Source organism: Fundulus heteroclitus, chromosome 24, assembly GCF_011125445.2.
Source record: "Fundulus heteroclitus isolate FHET01 chromosome 24, MU-UCD_Fhet_4.1, whole genome shotgun sequence".
Lineage (NCBI taxonomy): Eukaryota > Metazoa > Chordata > Actinopteri > Cyprinodontiformes > Fundulidae > Fundulus > Fundulus heteroclitus.
In genome coordinates this window covers 21,951,064-21,970,704 of record NC_046384.1, presented here as the reverse complement: position 1 = coordinate 21,970,704, position 19,641 = coordinate 21,951,064, and the positions used below count along the sequence as shown (strand labels likewise).

Genomic DNA, 19,641 nt, shown 5'->3' with positions numbered 1-19,641 from the left:
CACACTACGGAGAAAACTCATTTCAGACGCTTGTATCCGGGATCTCGTTCTTTCGGTCACGACCCAAAGCTCGTGACCATAGATGAGGGTAGGAACGTAGATCGACCGGTAAATCAAGTGCTTCGCCTTTTGGCTCAGCTCTCTCTTCACCACAACGGATCGGTACAGCGCCCGCTTCACAGCAGACGCTGCACCAATCCGCCTGTCGATCTCCCGCTCCATCCTCCCCTCATTCGTGAACAAGACCCCAAGATACTTGAATTCCTCCACTAGGGGCAACACATCACTAGGGGTTAAGGTTAGGCTTAGGGTTATTTTCCATCATTAATAGAGGAGCATAAAAACAATCCTGGATTTCTATTTAGAGTTGCCAAACTTATACAGAGTCATAGCTCTGTTGATCCATCCATTTCCTTAGCTCTCAGCAGTAATACGTTTATAATACGTGGGATTTTTTATAAATAAAATTTATTCTATTAAAAATAAAATCATTGGTATCCTTCCAGACACGATTACTTCGTCCTGAGTAAGTGAGGCGGCGTTGGAGGAATCTTTAGAACCTGATCGGTGTTTGAACTGTTTAGATGCAGTAGAGCTTTCTGAGCTATCTAAGATTTTAGCTTCATCTAAACCTTCTACTTGTATGTTAGAGTCAAGCTCTTCCTAGCACTTAAACAGCTCAGGTGAAGGTCACTAAAGATATTCTCATGGCCTCAGATAATGGACTTGTGTCTGTACTTGTCCTGTTAGATCTCAGTGCTGCATTTGATACAGTTGATCACAATATTCTCCTACAAAGACTTGAGCATACTGTAGGGATTAAGGGAAAAGCATTAGGCTGGTTTAAATCTGATCTGTCGGACAGATTCCAGTTTGTTCATGTTAATAATAAATCTTCTTCAAACTCTAGGGTCACTTGTGGAGTACCACAGGGTTCGGTCCTTGGACTAATTCTCTTTATCATATATATGCTTCCGATCGGCAAAATTATCAGAAAGCATGGGATTAATTTCCACTGTTATGCTGATGACACTCAGCTATATTTATCCATACATCCTGATGAATCCAATCAAGTACTTCGACTGCAGGCATGTTTTGATGACATCAAAAGCTGGATGACTTTAAATTTCCTGCTTTTAAATTCTGACAAGACAGAAGTTGTTATCCTCAAAAAATAAACTTCTTAATCAATCACTTAATCTCGATGGCATTAAATTGGCCTCTGGTAATATAGTAAAAAATCTTGGTGTTATTTTCGACCAAGACATGTCATTTAAATCCCATATTGAACAGGTTTCCAGAGTTTCCTTTTTTCACCTCAGGAATATCGCCAAAATTAGAAACATTCTGTCCAGGAGTGATGATGAAAAACTAGTCCATGCATTTGTTACTTCAAGGCTGGACTATTGTAATTCTTTACTATCAGGAAGTCCACAAAATGCAGTTCGAAGTCTTCAGCTGATTCAAAATGCTGCGGCAAGAGTTCTGATGAAAATCAACAAGAGGGATCATATTTCTCCTGTTTTAGCTTCCCTTCATTGGCTTCCTGTTAAATCAAGAATAGAATTTAAAATTCTCCTTCTAACGTATAAAGCCCTTAATAATCAAGCTCCATCATATATCAGAGCTCTGATTACCCCATATGTTCCTAACAGAGCACTTCGCTCTCACACTGCAGGTCTGCTGGTGGTTCCAAGAGTCTCTAAAAGTAGAATGGGAGGCAGATCCTTTAGCTATCAGGCTCCTCTCCTGTGGAACCAACTCCCAGTTTTGGTCCGTGAGGCAGACACCCTGTCTATTTTTAAGACTAATCTTAAAACTTTCCTTTTTGACAAAGCTTATAGTTAGAGTGGCTCATAGACATTTTGTACCCTGATCTACCTCTATAGTTATGCTGCTATAGGCTTAGGCTGCTGGAGGACATCAGGGCCTATTTCTCTCACTCTGCTGAGTTCTCCTACTGTTCTCCAATTTGCATTGTTTGTTGTTATTTCAACTTTTAACTTTTTGTTCTGTCTTTTTTCTCTTCATAGAAGGTACACCTGGTCTGACGTTCTGTTAGCTGTGACATCATCCAGGGAAGACAGATAATCTGTTATCACCATATAACATAGGAAGGATTCCTGGATCAATGTGTGCTTCTGTGCTTTCTGTGTCTCTGCTCTGTTTTCTCTAACCCCCAGTCGGTCGTGGCAGATGAGCGTTCACACTGGTTCTGGTTCTGATGGAGGGTTTCCTTCCTGTTAAAGCAGAGTTTTCCTATCCACTGTCGCTTCATGCATGCTCAGTAAGTAAAATTTGTGGGTACTCTACTAATCATGATCACATCATTAAATAAAGAACAGTCATATCTTAACAAAAAATACACCAGAGATACAAACCAACAGTTTATGCTAAGGTGAGATTTTGAAATAAAGCGTTGTTGTTTTAATGTTGCTTTCTTTCTGCTGAGCTCCTTGGCCGATTTGGGGATCAAGTGAACATACAGTAAACAGTAGATATTGTCATTGGAAGTACTTTGCACTTTTCTAACTAACTGTATTAACTGCTTTGTTTCATAAGTTATTGGGTGTTTACTCAGTAGCTAAGTAGCCTTCTTACCAAATACTTTTTTACTCTTAATTGAGGAATTTCTTGGTTGGCTACCTTTTACTTTTACTTGAGTATAAGTATGTTAAAGTAGTGCTACTCTTTCTTGAGTACAATTTTTGACAACTTGACCCACCTCTGGTCCTGTCCCATACAACCATGGGCAGGAAGGCCATTTAGAGAGGAAGAATTCATTATAAAAACCAGATTATAGTTTGCAACTGTAGATTGATCAAAATCCTTAATTTTTGGAGACCTTTGGGGTTGATGGAACAATAATCGAATAGTTTTTGTTAAAATGACTATCCTTTAAAAAAAAAGGAAAGCTTGAAAACCCAGACTTCACAAAAAAAGGACTCCACCCTGAGGAAAGGACATTACCTGGAAATTCTGATGCAACATATTAAGTCTGTGGGCCAGGAGTTTATAAGTTGTGTGCATTGCTCTCCTCCTATTGGACAATGCAACTAATGACTATTACCAATAAATTATCTACAAAGTGTCTTTAGGGAAAAAACAGTCAATGCTTTGGAGTGTCCACAAAAAAGCCCTGATCTCAATCCCAGAGAATATTGGTTTTCAGAGCTAAAAGTTGTAGGTGTGCACCAGATTGAAATTACTCTTTTTAAGAATGTGCCAACATTCCTCCAAACTATTAGGGAAATCTTGTCGAAGGAAACCCAAAATGTTTAAAATGCAAATCTGTAAATTATTCTGGCATTTAGCAAACAGAGAGAATTTTGGTAGTTCTGACCTAAACACAGGAAAAAATTAACCTGTTTTAATGTCAGATGGTCTATGCATATATCTGGTTTAACTGTAATTCTTTAAATCTACTTCTTGTCTTTTATGTACTTCCTGCTTCCCTTCGTCAGATATGAAAGGTGTTACAAATATATATCAGCCTTGTGATTGTTCTTATGATTAATGCAACATTTCTAACCTAACATTGTGTATTTAAAAGTAATGAATAAAGTGTGGGTAGGTTAGTAAGTCATTTTAGGACTTTTTCTTCCTAATTAATAGAGAACAAACAGCAAAAACAACAACAAACAACATGTAAAAACACTTGCTGTAAAGATGGGCTTTAAGTTCCTTCAAAGATACAAAATGTTAGAACGAAGTTCAAGGTAAAAAGTGTTCCCAGCATCAAAAGCTTTACTGTATTTCCCAACACCAAGGATTTAGCAGAAGTGTGGCGCAAAACAGGAATTTTAAAAGCTATTACCCTTATTGCACCATAAACGCCTGTGATAAACCCCAGTTTATCGCTGAGTTAACATGTTAGTTCCTTTTTTCAAATACTTTGGGTAATTCCACTTTGTTGCAGTCAGTATTAACCAATCACAAGAGGCAGAAAGGTGCTGATGGTGTTAAAAAGACAAAGACTAGAAAACAGCCTACTGACTGAGGATTTGAGCACAAAGAGGACACTTCCATCTGCTCAGAGGTAGGAGACCACAGCCTCAACATTAAACGTTCTCTTAGCATGTATTTAAAACTCTACATTATCTGTTAAATTAGTTTTACATTTTCCTTCAGGCAGTTTAAGATCTCACAAACCAAATGTTGACTAGCCCTAACCTTCATTAGTAATGGTGGATGCCAGATACCTATCACGGCTCATCAAAGGCATAAAAACTATAAACTAAACACATTTTTTGTACATTTTGAAATTCACAAAAAAAACTTTTTCTTTTGTAACTTTTCTGTTCAATTTAATCTTTCAGTATTTCAGCGTTTCAAGCTGATTTATTCTGGTTTGTGCTCCTTCAGAGCTGGGGATTGGCTGAACAAGTAAACGGACCAGAAGGGCACCTTCAGGGAATGTTCGTAAAATACATGCTGCAAAGTAAATTAGCCAAAACAGATACATTTTACAGTCTTTATTGCATTCTTGCTCAAAGAACCTAAAACAGTAAAATGATTTAAAAAAAAAACCAAAATAACATTACTGCACTTTCCATTTAAAGTTTCACTAGAACCAACAGAGTCATAAATTGAATGTTCAGCATTTTGGACTTGAATTTGAATAGAATAGAATATATCTGTAATGTTTTAGGTTATTTGGACGACCTACTGACATTGGTTAATGTTGTACTTAATGTTTATGTGTGTTTGTGTATTTGCATGTAACAAAACCAGCCTATAATACAAAATGTTGGAACACTGACCATAATGCATAATGCAGCTGCTCCTTTTGATTACTTTATTATTAGTACAAGGTCTTCGGATATACAGCCTTTTGCTTAACAAAACTGCAGGAATGTTTGCTGCTGATGTAAATTTTGATCATTTTGGAACATAATCTGTATAAAACAGTCTGCACTTCAGGTTAAAGTTCTTCATAAACGGAAATTAATCCATAGTAAAAGAACCTTAAAACCAAGTGCTTTTTAGCATAGATAGGAATGACAGAGGAATCTGTTCCTGTATAGACAACTTTTCAAACTGGTGAATTTGTTTTTAAGTGGAATTGTTCAGGAGAAATCATACCTTAAAGCTAGCCTTTTATCAGGGCCATGAAAATGCCCAATATAATCACAATGATGTGGGAAAAAAATGTTTGGCTGCTCATAATAGAAAATATGATTACATAATGTCTCATGGTTTTATGAACTTTACTTTATAAAGCCTTATGACTGTCTTGAATGTATGGTTTTTGTTGTGTTTTCCATTCATTTTTATGAAATGGGTTGACTGCTATTTTTAAAAAAACAAACAGCCTTCAGTTGTTTGTGTTTCGATCTTCTCCTATCCTTGGTATGAAAGCATTTTACTAACTGTTTGACGGAGCAAACACACTGATCTCCTGGAAAACCTTGTTCTCTTATGTAAAAGGTTACTTTTATTCAACCTGACTGAGTCATCTTCATCCTAAGTATCTGAATGATATAATTTCTCCACAACAGTGCTCATACAGTGTGAGGAAGCAGCTTTAAAATGAGGTGTGCAATCGGCGCTTTCATGATCCTTCTGGTTCTGTGTCAAGGTGAGAACCTAAGCACTCTCCTTGACCATAAGCCATGCTTTTCAACATATACAGAAATATAAGTTTCAAATATATCAATGTACATAAAAACCACTTGTTTGATGATGTTTTAGTTTATTGATATGGTTCGGTATTTGTTGCAGAGTCTCGGTCTGGTCTGAATGTTTTTCATCAACAGACCTGCCTTCTGTTCCTCTCCTCTTCAAAAGTATTTGTGCAAAGATGTGCTCACTGCAAACTGCTGCCAGGTTCTGCTGCTCTGTGTTGATGGCAGAGGGGTTCTGTAGTAGTCTTGCCTTTTTCTGGCAACTCTCAGAAATCCTAAATAAAATATACAGAGCCATATACCATTCTTTTTAAGATGTGTGCAGACTTTCACACTAGTAACGTCAATATTTTTTTTCCATATATATTTGTATTTTCTCAGGAGAAGCTCTGAGATGCAACTATTGTTTCTCATCAAGCAGTACACTCTGCACCCCCACCAGCATTCAGACCTGCACAGGAAACAATAATGCCTGTGGTGCTGTCATCCTTACCGGCGCCCTCAGTGAGTACCCTTTGAAGACGGGCATAGGCCACTGGGATAATTATTTATTAAAAGGCTGACATTTTTATTTAAAGTCCAGATGCTGAGAACTGTTTGATTTTCTGATTTCAGGCAGATCCTTTCGTCAGTGCATGAACATGGCTGTGTGTCAGGGCTTCATCAGCACACCTGGAGCATTTGCATCATGCTGCAGCACTGACCTCTGCAACTAACCCTCCTCTGAGCAACCTGAGGCCATTTTATCTCCTACGGTTCTATAACAGCTTTGCGTTACTACTGCGTTCAAATCACAAAAATTTGGATATGATTTAAAGAGCTGAATATGAGCTTATAAAATGGCGGCGTTTAAATCAATGAGAGTCTATGGTGTTAGTCTACACTAAATAGCAATGTGACGTAATTTGAAACAATTTATATAAGATGGAAATGGGTCCTTTATACTTTTAAAGACACAAATAAATGTGGATGCATTTGAGCTTCATTTGTGTCCGGATGTTTCTCATTAATAACCTCTGATCATTAAACAATAGACTGAAAGACATTTTAGCAGTTTGAGTCACGACTTTCCGGCTCAGACAAACACATTCTTCTTTATAAAGTATCATAAAACCAGATGAACCAAGTCCTGTTGCAGACTTTTTGGATAGATGACTTTATTTTTCACTTAAACACTTTGTCCAGAAGGGTCCAATTGGGGACATTTTAATGCATACCATTAACAAGCATTGACTGTTGAATCGCAATATTTACATCCACTGTATCTAAAGACAGGTTTGGTGGTGGCACAGTTGGTAGCAATGTTGCTTTGCAGCAAGACAGTCCTTGGCTCAATCCAAATACCCTTATACGGCAAGGACTCTTTATCCAAAGTGGATGTGCATCAGCGGTCGCCATAAGTGCTGTCCGAATAGTGCAGTCAGAAAGGAAGGAGGTAGAAAACTACCCTGTAATCTCCGTACCGTGTAATTTCCCTGCCTAACCCAGTACATGCATTTAAATAAAAAGTCGGAAAATTACTACGATTCCACAATAAGCATTTAATTCATAAAAAAACATTGTTCACAAAGGATTATTTTGGTGGTTTTGTCTTATTAATCCTTTTCACAGACTCATGCCAGAGGGTTTGCATACATTGTACATGTACATATATTATTACAAAACAAACGTTTACGTCTTGACTTGAATATATATCCTAATTTTTTATTTATATAACGATTTAAGTAGAACAATGACTAGTGCAGAATTAAGTTGTATTTACCAGAAATGAAGTGTAGACTGTAAATTATGTCGTGGTATGATGGCTCCCACAGTCAGTTGGGAGTGTCTGCCTGCATCCTTTTCATTGAAATTATCCATTTCTTTCTTCTTTCTCTGTCCTTCGGTAAATGAAAGAAACGTATATCCGACAATCTGGAATGCCTCTGTGTGCAACCGGGAGCACAACAAGTCGTAGGCATTGTTTAGATTCCAAAAATAAACTAAAAGTACGCTCTAATTTACCCGTTTTGTCATGATAGTAGACGAGAACAGTACTGTTTTTGCCTACCACCGTGTCCCGGATGTAGCGCGGTTGTAGCTCGTGTCATCGCGCGTGAAGTGCACCTATCACTGTGTAGCAGGGGCAAAGACTCCAGGAGCCCAAAGCCATTCATTTTGGCGATGCTGATTGGCCAAATATTTATAAATCTTCCCTAGCAACAGTATACGATTGGTTATTTCGCTACACTTGTGGGGCTCCTTGAGTGACAGCCCCACAAGTGTAGAAGAAGAGAAATTATACGTTCTGATGGTGGAAATGCACTGTTAAATGATGGAGTCAATTAGTAGAAGTGTTTTAATAATTCTTACTACATGTAGCCACGTACTATTAAGTAAAAACTGACATTAATAATACTTTTAAAATCTATTTATATTTTGACTATTCCCCTCCACATCTAGGGAGGGCATCGCCCGAGCGCCCCCTATGGGCCAGCCGCCACTGGTGGCTAGTTTTGCCTAGGAACCCCGCAAGGTCCTTTACCAGTGCTAAAAACTCTTAATGTATCCCACAATCCTTTGAGTGACATGATGCATCAGCACAGCCCCCTCACGGAAATCAAAGAAAATGTCTGTTGAGAGGAGAGCACACACTTTGCAGTTGATTTTCGGAAAGCTGTAGGCCCGGATATGACTCGCATCATCCACATCTGTTTCCATAATGTAATGATGTCCGAGTTAAAGTCTGTCTGAAACTGGCACAGCAGTGTGAACCTCCTTTCCTCCCTAGTATTGACATCATAAAAGGTTGAGGAACAGGAGCTAGGAACAGGACCTAGAAGTTATCATTAAGGGTATTTGGATGGAGCCCTTGAGTTTTTCTATGTGACACACTCTCCCTGTTCATGTGTGAATTCTTGCCTGGGATTCCAGATTCCTCCACAAGTCCAAAAACAAGACTGTTAGGGTAATTTGTTAGTCTGAACTGCCCTTAGGTGTGTGTGTGTGTGTGTGTGTGTGTGTTTGTGTGTGTGTGTGTGTGTGTGTGTGTGTGTGTGTGTGTGTGTGCGTGCGCGCGCACAGTTGCATGTCCTGAAATAGATTGGAGACCTGTCCAGTGTGTAGCCCACCTCTTGCCCAATAACTGCTGGGGGGTGGCACCAACTCCCCCATAACTTCACTGACATTATATCAGGCTAAACTTTTCCTTTTTTAAAGAAAAAACAGTCCCAATTCTAAAAATTATTTCAACATGCTAAATGGACAAATAATGTTAATCCATCCATCCATCCATTTTCCATCACGCTTGTCGCTGTTGGGGTCATGAGGGGTGCTGGTGCCTATCTCCAGCTGTCAGTGGGCGAGAGGTGGGGTACACGCTGGACAGGTCACCAGTCTGACGCAGGGCAATAATGTTAATAGTTTATCAATAATAGTGTTTCCAAGAAATTCTTTGAATGTTCTTAAGATTCAGAGGTTTCATCCATTTCCTCGGTATTTGTCAGAATAGTCTTACCTGGGGTCAGATGTTTTGGGTTTCCTTCCACAAGTATCTCCCAGTACCTTGCAGGAATTTTGGCCCATTCTGTAAAGACTCATGGATAAACCTTACATTCATAAGCATACTCTCAAACACCCACAGGTGTGTGGATCCTGGTTCTCACAGAATTACTTCCATACAGATAATCCCTGTAATTACCTGTGGCTGTCACTGTCAGGACTCAGCTGGCAGGGCCATGCAGCCTGTTGCCATCTTTGCTTCGTCCACAGGTGTTCGCGGTTGGCTGGTGGGCGGAGTAGGCGCACCTGCAGCTCGTCAGCAGCACCGGAGCTGCACTATAAGATCTGCACTCGGACAGCGGGTGGATGCCTGAGTGTTACCGTTGTGGTATGCCTACCAGCCTCGACCTCACGCCATTAGACTTTGCTCCCTCGCTAAACCGCTACCCTTTGTGTCTCCCAGGTACCTCCTCGTGCTCCTTCGTCCTCCTTCGAGCTCCTCAGTCCTACTCGTGCTGCCTCTTGGGATTTCCCCGTTCATCTTGAGTGGAGCCTTGCTTCTCGGACGAGACGCACTCCCGACGACTCCCAGGTTCCATCCGCTGTCCTGAATCCTCCGGTGCTGCTCGGACCTCTCGCCCCGCTCTCAGCCGCCCGGACACCTACGACCAACATTCAGCTGAGTCCACACTGCCGTCCTCCCCGGTCGGGTTTCTTGCACCTCGTGGTAAGCTTACGTTCCCCTGAATACTTTCCTTGGGGCTTTCCCTTCCCAGAATTAACGTTCTCCCCTTACCTCCAGATCGACCTGGTCCCCGCCGCCTGAGTTCCTGCCCGAGTATCTTCCAGCCCGCAGATTAGCTTCGCCGCCTAGCATTCTCGCCTGTGTAAACAATAAACCTTTTAAACTCACCTGTCGTTACCGAGTGTGTTTCTGCATGTGGGCCCGACATCTCAAGGCAAACATGACAGAAGAACACTCAGGCCAAAGCGTCTCAGCAGGCACACTCGGTGGGGCGCTAGCGGTCCAGCAAGACCAGATCCGTGGGTTAGAATCCACTGTCGTAGGTCTGCAAGGCCAGATACAGAGTTTAGCCGGCCAAATTAACCAACTCACGGCCATGCTAAATGCTAGCCAGCAGGCAGCCGCTCCAGCCCCTCCTACTCCTGCTCCCGAGCCAGTCGTGTTTCCGGTGACGTCACCGCCCGATCCCCAAGCCTCCTCCCCTGCTCCGGAGAAATTCTCCAGAGACAGTGGTGACTGCGGAGGATTTTTGTTCCAATGTGCCCTAGTTTTTAACCGTTCCCCTCGCTTGTTCGACCAGGATGACATGAAGATTTCTTTTATTTTACGGCTGCTTACCGGCCGAGCCCTTAAGTGGGCAGAGACCCGATTCCCTAATTGCCAACAGTTTGGTTGCTCTTTTAACGAGTTTATTTCCGAGTTTAAGACAGTTTTTGCAGCTGAAGTCGATGAGGTTCAGGACTCTCGGCGACTTTTAGCCCTCCGACAGCGGGGCAGGCGCGTCGCTGACTTCGCTATTGAGTTTCGCACGCTGGCCGCTGCGGCAGGATGGGAGCAGCGCGCGCTAAAGACCGTGTTTTTTCAAGCACTAGATGAGTCCCTCAAGGACGAGTTGATGCGTCAGGAGGAACCTGCCACTCTTAATGAGTTTATCGCTTTAGCTATCCGTATTGATAACCGTCTCCGGGTTCGGTCCAGGAACCGACCCGTGGGTCCGCTCGCTTCCCGGCCGCCTCCTCCCGAGCGAAGCTTTCCTAAGCCGGTCGAGTCACCGCTTCCGCCTCCGGAGCCCATGCAGTTGGGCCGGGTTCGGCTAACCCCTGATGAAAGGGAGAAGCGGATGACTTCCAGGCTGTGTTTGTATTGTGCCTCTGCCGCTCATTTTATTAAGAACTGTCCAGAGCGGCCAAAAGAGTAGGTCCGTCGGTCATTCCGGAGGGACCGGCGGACCAGTCCAAGCAAACACTAACTTCTCCTCCGCGACTTTGTTTAAGGGCTGCGATCGTCTCTTTCCGAGACACTTTTTCGTTTTCCGCTCTGGTTGATTCGGGGTGCGATTTTAATTTAATTGATCAGGCTTTTGTTCAACGGGCTGGTTTTGAGACCGTCCCACTTACCTCTCCACTCCAGGTTTCAGCACTAGATGGGGGAGTTTTGCCCAAGATTACCCATAGAACCACGCCATTAGAGTTGGTCGTTTCTGGGAACCATAGAGAACGGCTGGTCTTTTTTGTATTCCCCGTTAAGCACGCGCCCTTGGTTTTAGGTTTCCCCTGGTTACAGCAGCATAACCCACATCTAAATTGGGCAGAGCGGCGAGTTGAGACCTGGTCGTCCAACTGTCACGCCGTCTGCTTACAGTCCGCGGTGCCTTCGTGTCAGACTCCCGCGAAACCACTTAGTCAGGTAGATCCTGATCTCTTAAAGTTGGTACCCGAGTGTTATCATGACTTAAGGCAGGTCTTCAACAAGACCCAAGCCTGCTCCTTGCCGCCGCATCGGCCATACGACTGCGCGATAGACCTTCTGCCAGGTGCCCCGCTGCCGGCTAGTCGCCTTTATAATATCTCCCAGGCCGAACGCCAGGCCCTGGAGAAATATATTAAGGAATCGTTAGCAGCCGGGCTGATCAGAACCTCGTCTTCCCCTTTAGGAGCAGGGTTTTTCTTTGTGTCCAAGAAGGACGGTTCCCTACGCCCCTGTATCGATTATCGAGGGTTAAACGCCATCACAGTAAAAAATAAGTACCCTCTCCCACTCCTTTCCTCAGCCGTAGAACCGGTCCAATCAGCCACGGTCTTTACTAAGTTAGACTTACGTAATGCTTACCACTTGGTGCGGATCCGCCGGGGAGATGAGTGGAAGACAGCTTTCAAGACTCCACTGGGCCACTTTGAGTACCAAGTCATGCCGTTTGGCCTCTGTAACGCCCCAGCTGTATTCCAGGCCCTGGTCAACGACGTCCTCCGAGACTTCCTCAATGTGTTCGTCTTTGTTTACCTCGACGATATACTCATTTATTCCAACGATCCCACAGAACATCAGCGTCATGTTCGGCTGGTCCTGCAACGCCTGCTCGAAAACAAGTTATTCGTCAAGGCTGAAAGATGTGAGTTCCACAAACCCTCTGTGTCCTTCCTCGGCCTCATTCTGGAAGGGGGAAGAGTTCGATCTGACCCCGAGAAGATCAAGGCGGTCCTCGACTGGCCGGTCCCCGAGACCCGGAAGGAGTTACAACGTTTCCTAGGCTTCGCCAACTTTTATCGTCGGTTCATCCGGGGATACAGCCAGATCGCCGCCCCTCTCCATGCCCTTACGTCGGTCAAGATACCTTTCTCCTGGAACCCGCAAGCGAACACGGCTTTCATGGACCTCAAGAGGAGGTTCTCCCAAGCACCTATCCTCATCCACCCAGATCCTAAGAAACAGTTTGTGGTCGAGATCGACGCCTCGGACACAGGAGTGGGCGCAGTCCTTTCCTAGAGCTCCGACCAGGACCACAAACTGCACCCCTGTGCTTTCTTCTCTCGACGGTTGTCTCCCGCTGAACGAAATTATGATGTGGGCGACAGAGAGCTGCTCGCAATCAAACTTGCCCTGGAGGAATGGCGCCATTGGCTTGAGGGGTCCGAGCAGCCCGTCCTCGTCTGGACTGACCATAAGAATCTGGCGTACATTCAGACAGCTAAGAGACTAAACCCCAGACAAGCCCGCTGGTCCCTTTTTTTCTCCCGGTTTAATTTATCCATCTCCTACCGCCCCGGTTCGAAGAATCAGAAGCCAGACGCTCTGTCCCGCCTCTACTCACCTCCCGACGCAGAGAAGGAACCGGCAACAATAATCCCTCCGTCTTGTGTTTTTGGAGCCCTCCAGTGGGAGATCCAGGACATAATCTCCCAGGCCCAGCTCTCGGATCCAGACCCTGGAACCGGCCCCCCCAACCGAACCTATGTCCCCTCCTCAGCTCGTACCCGAGTACTACAGTGGGCTCATTCAGAGAAATTCTCGGCTCACCCAGGCATTCGTCGAACCCGTTCCTTCTTGTCCCGGCGGTTCTGGTGGCCCTCCATGTCCCAAGACGTCAAGGATTTTGTTCTCTCGTGTCCCGTGTGCGCTCAAAGCAAACCCTCAAACCGGCCACCTGCGGGTCTCCTTCAGCCTCTGCCTGTCCCAGAGCGCCCCTGGTCCCATATCGCCCTGGACTTTGTTACCGGGCTTCCCTCGTCTCAAGGCATGACAGTCATTTTAACAGTAATCGACCGTTTTTCCAAGGCCTGTCATCTCATACCCCTCAGAAAACTACCCTCAGCTCTTCAAACGGCCCAGCTCCTGGTCAAACATGTATTCCGCCTACACGGAATCCCACAGGAGGTTCTGTCTGACCGTGGTCCCCAATTCATATCGCGGGTATGGAAGGAGTTTGCCGTGGCCCTGGGGGCCCGGTATACCCTAACCTCGGGCTACCACCCGCAGACCAACGGTCAGACAGAACGTTTGAACCAGGAGCTGGAGACCGCCCTCCGCTGCCTCACCTCACAAAACCCATCTGACTGGAGCAAATATCTACCCTGGGTAGAGTATGCACACAACAGCCATGTCTCCGCCGCAACTGGAATGTCCCCCTTCGAGGTCTCTCTGGGTTACCAGCCACCACTACTCCCCGATGACAACAGACAGATCGCCGTACCCTCAGTAAAAGACCACATCGACCGCTGCAAACGTTACTGGTCCCAAACCATCCAGGCCTTAAAGGACACCGCCGAGAATAACCGCAGGTTCGCTGACCGTAAACGCATCCCAGCCCCGAGTTATCAACCAGGTCAACAAGTCTGGCTCTCCACCCGTGACCTCCCCTCCCGAGCAGCCTCACGCAAACTGTCCCCACGATTCACGGGCCCCTACGAGATAACCTCCATACCCAGCCCCACGACTGTCCGTCTCCACCTCCCATCCCACTCCCGAGTTCATCCCACGTTCCATGTCTCTCAGATCAAGCCAGTCAACTCCAGCCCCTTGTGCCCTCCGGCCGAACCCCCACCACCCTCCCAGGACCGTCATGGACGTCAAATCCAACGGATCGTGGCCTCCCGTCGACGAGGTAAGGGGTTCCAGTATCTTGTCGACTGGGTGGGCCGCGGTCCCGAGGATCGGTCCTGGATCCCGGGCTCCGCCATCCCGGACCGCTCATTCATTGACTCGTTTCTCTCCTCTCGTCCGTCTACGTCCTCCTCTGGGCCGCCAGGTGGCGACCCTTGAGGGGGGGGTGGTGTCAGGACTCAGCTGGCAGGGCCATGCAGCCTGTTGCCATCTTTGCTTCGTCCACAGGTGTTCGCGGTTGGCTGGTGGGCGGAGTAGGCGCACCTGCAGCTCGTCAGCAGCACCGGAGCTGCACTATAAGATCTGCACTCGGACAGCGGGTGGATGCCTGAGTGTTACCGTTGTGGTATGCCTACCAGCCTCGACCTCACGCCATTAGACTTTGCTCCCTCGCTAAACCGCTACCCTTTGTGTCTCCCAGGTACCTCCTCGTGCTCCTTCGTCCTCCTTCGAGCTCCTCAGTCCTACTCGTGCTGCCTCTTGGGATTTCCCCGTTCATCTTGAGTGGAGCCTTGCTTCTCGGACGAGACGCACTCCCGACGACTCCCAGGTTCCATCCGCTGTCCTGAATCCTCCGGTGCTGCTCGGACCTCTCGCCCCGCTCTCAGCCGCCCGGACACCTACGACCAACATTCAGCTGAGTCCACACTGCCGTCCTCCCCGGTCGGGTTTCTTGCACCTCGTGGTAAGCTTACGTTCCCCTGAATACTTTCCTTGGGGCTTTCCCTTCCCAGAATTAACGTTCTCCCCTTACCTCCAGATCGACCTGGTCCCCGCCGCCTGAGTTCCTGCCCGAGTATCTTCCAGCCCGCAGATTAGCTTCGCCGCCTAGCATTCTCGCCTGTGTAAACAATAAACCTTTTAAACTCACCTGTCGTTACCGAGTGTGTTTCTGCATGTGGGCCCGACATCTCAAGGCAAACATGACAGTCACTACATACATCTTCTATTAAACAGTGTGATGTTATCGTTTTTGTTTAGTTGGTTTTGCTGTTCTTTTTATATCTCTCTTTGCAGGTGTAGAAGCAGATTCTGAATATCTTGTACCCCTTTTTCTCTGCTCCATTTTTGTTACCTTTTCTCCCTTTTATCATTTTTGCCTCACCCTTTTCTCTTCTCTTCTGTTTTTGTTTCCATTGAATGTGAAATAATCCCAAAATAGTATCCAATAAAGCTTTTTGCATATATCAAGTGGAGCTCTATAGTGAAAGCACTAATGCTCCACTTGTGAAATTAAATCTGTTGGGTTCTCTTTGGCATTAAGAAAGCAAATACATTTTTTTGCAGCTTCTAGTGGCTTGCTTTTTATTGACAGTGGACTGACAGGAAAGGGGCGGAAGAAGGGGAGAGACATGTGGCAAAGAACTGCAGGTCAGATTAGAACCCGGGTCGTCTGTGTCGAGGACTAAAGACCTCCAAACAAGGGTCGCGCTACCCGCTACGCCACGAGCGCGCCAAAGAAAGCAATTCTTAGTGTTAGACTCCTAGACAGGACACATAAAAAAGACACCTGGGATGTTAGTTGTTTTGGATGTTCTCCACTTGTATGCAACTTTCCATAAGTTGGATGGTTGATTTCAGAGTCTTATGATACCTCCATTACCAGACTCATTAGCTGCTCCAGTCTTCTCTTTGAAGGCCTTTGGATCTCATCAGAATCAGAATCAGAATCAAGTTTAATTGGCAAGTAGATTTGCACTGTGATGGATATTAATAATTATCAATTAATTGAGCACACCACTCATGAAAACAAATGATGCATCGTTTGTCTTTAAGTTATTTATTCAAAGGAATGAGCGTTTGAATGTCTCTGTCCCGCAAAGCAGTCAGGAAACAGAGCAACGAGAAGAAGAACACACTAAACTTTTATACATTCTGGGTTAACAAAGAAAGTGGGAGTAATTACAGAGGAGTGCAGCCACTGGTACGATCCAGTTCCTATCTAACTCAACTCCTCTCTGTGTCCTTGGATGTGGAAACACAATAGTAAATCTGTGAGCATGAGAGCTTCTTTCACACAGGAAAGTTGTGCATGTGCATCCAGAGAAGATATGATCCGAGTTACATACATCAATACAATTTTCCACAACAGCACTTACAAGGAATTTGACTTGGTGTTGATGGTGCAGACAAAAAATAAAAATACAGTAAAATAAAAATAAAATTTATTTATATTATATATATATATATATATATACAGAAGCTATATACACTCAAACTGTGTGTTAATGTAACAGGGTTTACTCTCATTTCAACAGTCAGGCACACCAAACTAGGTCTAAGGTTCCAAGAGAAAACGTTCAAAATGCTGCCTAAAGATCAAGTGGACATTATGTAATACACCGGTCTTTGATTTGAGTTATTTTAAGGGTAGGAATAAATGGGGGAATAATGTATTCCTCACCAGAAATAAAATGTTTTATATGTTACTTTGTAAAAAAAAAATGCAAAAGGGATTTTCTTTAGTTTTATATTTTGGTTATGCTTGACTTACTTAGTATTCCTAAAAGTAAAATATAAAGTGCATTAAAAAGGTGCATAGTGTAATGAGTAGAGCTGGGGAACCTGATATGCAGCCGGACACAGAGTGTCATTTTGAAAAGGTTTATTGAAGGAAAGTTGAATACTGGCAGATAAGGCAGGCAGGAATGGGCAGTGGACCAGAAGATTCAGGAAGTGATCGACCAGACCCGAGGACGAAGGCAGGAACTGATCAGAGTAGATGACGCAGGCCGAGGAACCACAAGGACAGGCAGAGCAAGCTGCTGGATCACCTAAGGAAAACAGACTTGTGAAGCTTGCAAACACTGGAACAAAACATCAGTGCGGCTGATCATGAGCGTAGACACAGTTCAGCAGGCTGAGCACACAGGAACTGGTAGAATACCCAACAGCAGTGCACATGCGATGAGACATTCTGGCAGGGAGTGTTGAGTGAGGCAGGTATAGAAAGGCAGGGAAACAGGTGAAATGCCTGGGGGGTAATTAGTGGCAGTAGTTGGAGCTGATCATGGTGCTGAGTGGTGGCTGGGAAGGGACTAAGCAGACTGGATAATGGCTGATGGCTGGTGGCTGAGAGAAGTGGAGCAAAGAGTAGAAAATCAGTCCAGAAAGTCCAAACAAAAATCGAAATCATGACAAATAGTGCAAGATTTTAAGTTAAACATTATTTATTTCCCTTCCTGTAAATGTCTTTACAATTATCCAATGTGTAAAATAAGTTTTCCTCTATTTGCCGCTGTTACCTCTAAGGGCTGGATTAGTCAATTCATGAGAGGATGATTCAGGCCGAATCCTCTTTCTGTGGGTGTGACCCGCTGCATGCTCCTGTCCACTTGGCTACTTTGTTGAGTCTTCACCGTAATCGATGCATTAGCAAGATAACACGGGCTGACTTCAATATTTATAGCTACTGGGGAATCAAATGTTTTAATCAAAGGTCAAATAATGTTTTATTGCATTATGTGTGTGATTACAAGACAAAGTATGTAGTCTTCGTACCTCAACTTGTGAACTATAATCATGGCCTGTGTTTGACAATGTTTGTGGTGAGGGGAGAAAAGGAAACAGTATCCCTTTGTACTCAGAGCAGCTGCAGGATATCAGTTTATAATAAACAACCTCTTGTCAGGAACCAGATAACAGCCCAGGAGAAGGGGAGTGCAGGGTGCATCTGGGAGATGTCTGCAGCTGGAGTACGGTGTTTAGGCATAAAAGCAGAGGTTTGAGGGTAAAGAGATCAGATCAACACTGGTGGGGCTTTCACCAGTGCTGCAGTAAGTGTTGATCTTCAAAGACGTCTTTGTACTTGGTTCCATACATTAAATGTTTGGTTCATTTGCATTCACTGACTCTGTCGTCTTTGTTTGCTCTCATCAACGAATTTGGGGAGGATCACCAGCATCAAGGGATGATATTTTAACAGTCTTTTACATCAAAAGACATTACACCTCTAAACATAAGACCCATGCAGTTGCAGCAGCAGATGATCTTCCTCTGCTCCCATGTGCATGTACAACACTGGTGTCATTTCAACTTGTCGCCAGAGAGAGCAAACTCATGCAAAAACTCTGGAACTAACACTATGCCCCTTTAATAAAAGGAAAACAAATAGGTGTTCAGAGGATGTCCTAATTTTTCAACATGATTCATGAGGCAGTGATTTGAGTGCAGTCACGTTTTTGTGTCATTTAAAAAAAACAACTGAACATCTGCACTGCAGCAGGATTTAGGGAACCAGGAAAACGATTAAACCTCACACCATTAAAGATACGCTGACACCTACAATAGATACTGTTTAAGTTCCTTTTTTTAGAGACTGTGGGTACATCCATTTGGTTTCAGACATTACCAGCCAATCAGAGTTTCTCAGCTCAGACAAGAGGCAGGCACATGCGGTTAATGCAACTGTGTGACTGAAGAGATAAACTAAACTACATTTGTTACTGAAGGCAAGGAACGCTTTAATCTGTGCAGAAAGGACTACTTACAGGTAAAAGAACACTGCCTCAACTGCAAACACTTTGTGCTTGGAAAGTTTTGTTTCATTTGTAGAGCTGTTCCCCTGTGGAACCAGCTGCCAGTTGTCTGAAAAGAAGGCAACCAGTCTCTGTTAGAACAGGCTTAAAACTGCTTTATGCAAAAGGTGTTAGGAATGTGAATCAGGCAGACCCAGTATTCAAACCAAACAAGTGAGGTATAAGAAAACACAGGATTTAATAAACAGATTGTGATAATACAGGGACAGGCAGGCTCATTGCTCAGTATGGCAGTCCAAAATCCGGTACACGAAAAGCAGTCCAAAAACAGGCAGAAGTACAGACCGGGGTAAGGCAAACTCAGATAATCTCAAGGTAGGTCCAGGTCGGAAAAACAGGTAAGGCTGCTGTTGGGTTAACGTCAACAGGATTACAGAAAGGAATGCTGGACAAAAACTCACCAACAGGCTCATTAATGATCTGGCAGAGAACTGAAGGCTGAGGCAGAACTATATAGTAGAGTGCACAGGTGAAACGGAGTGAAACTAATTAGAAGACGGCAGGTGGAACTAATCAGGGCCAGGGAGCTGACAGATTGCTGAGGGGAGACCAAACTGAGCTGATACTGTGAAAGGTGAAAAATAGGTAACCTAAACAGTACAACACATCTAAATCAAAACCAAACAAGAAAGAACCCAAAAGCAGAAACTGAACTAATAAATCAGATAACATGAACCAAGACAAAACCCAAATCGTAACAAAAGGTTAATAATTATGATTTGTTTTGTCCTTACCTGAGCTATCTCTTTGCTGCTAATGACTTCAGCTGGTGGAAGACATACTTATTTGGCCCTGTCTGTCCTCAATTCTCTGGTTTTGATGCCATTAATGTTGTTAATAGCAGCTTTCGAGGACTTTTGAGTCTCCTGTCAGT

General features: G+C 44.4%; 1 long non-coding RNA gene across 3 annotated transcripts; it reads left to right on the top strand.

Annotated features, from left to right (window-relative positions):
* The first annotated feature begins 3,921 nt into the window (after nt 1-3,921).
* On the top strand, nt 3,922-6,612 carry LOC110367282. Of its 3 annotated transcripts, none has more exons than XR_004928120.1 (5): nt 3,940-4,039; nt 4,366-4,441; nt 5,502-5,581; nt 6,009-6,131; nt 6,243-6,612. It is a non-coding gene; the product is annotated as an uncharacterized LOC110367282 (long non-coding RNA). The 3 variants fall into 3 exon arrangements; XR_004928121.1 differs by having other exon boundaries at nt 3,943-4,039; nt 4,366-4,418; XR_002427360.2 differs by lacking the exon at nt 4,366-4,441 and having other exon boundaries at nt 3,922-4,039.
* Nucleotides 6,613-19,641: the final 13,029 nt, after the last annotated feature.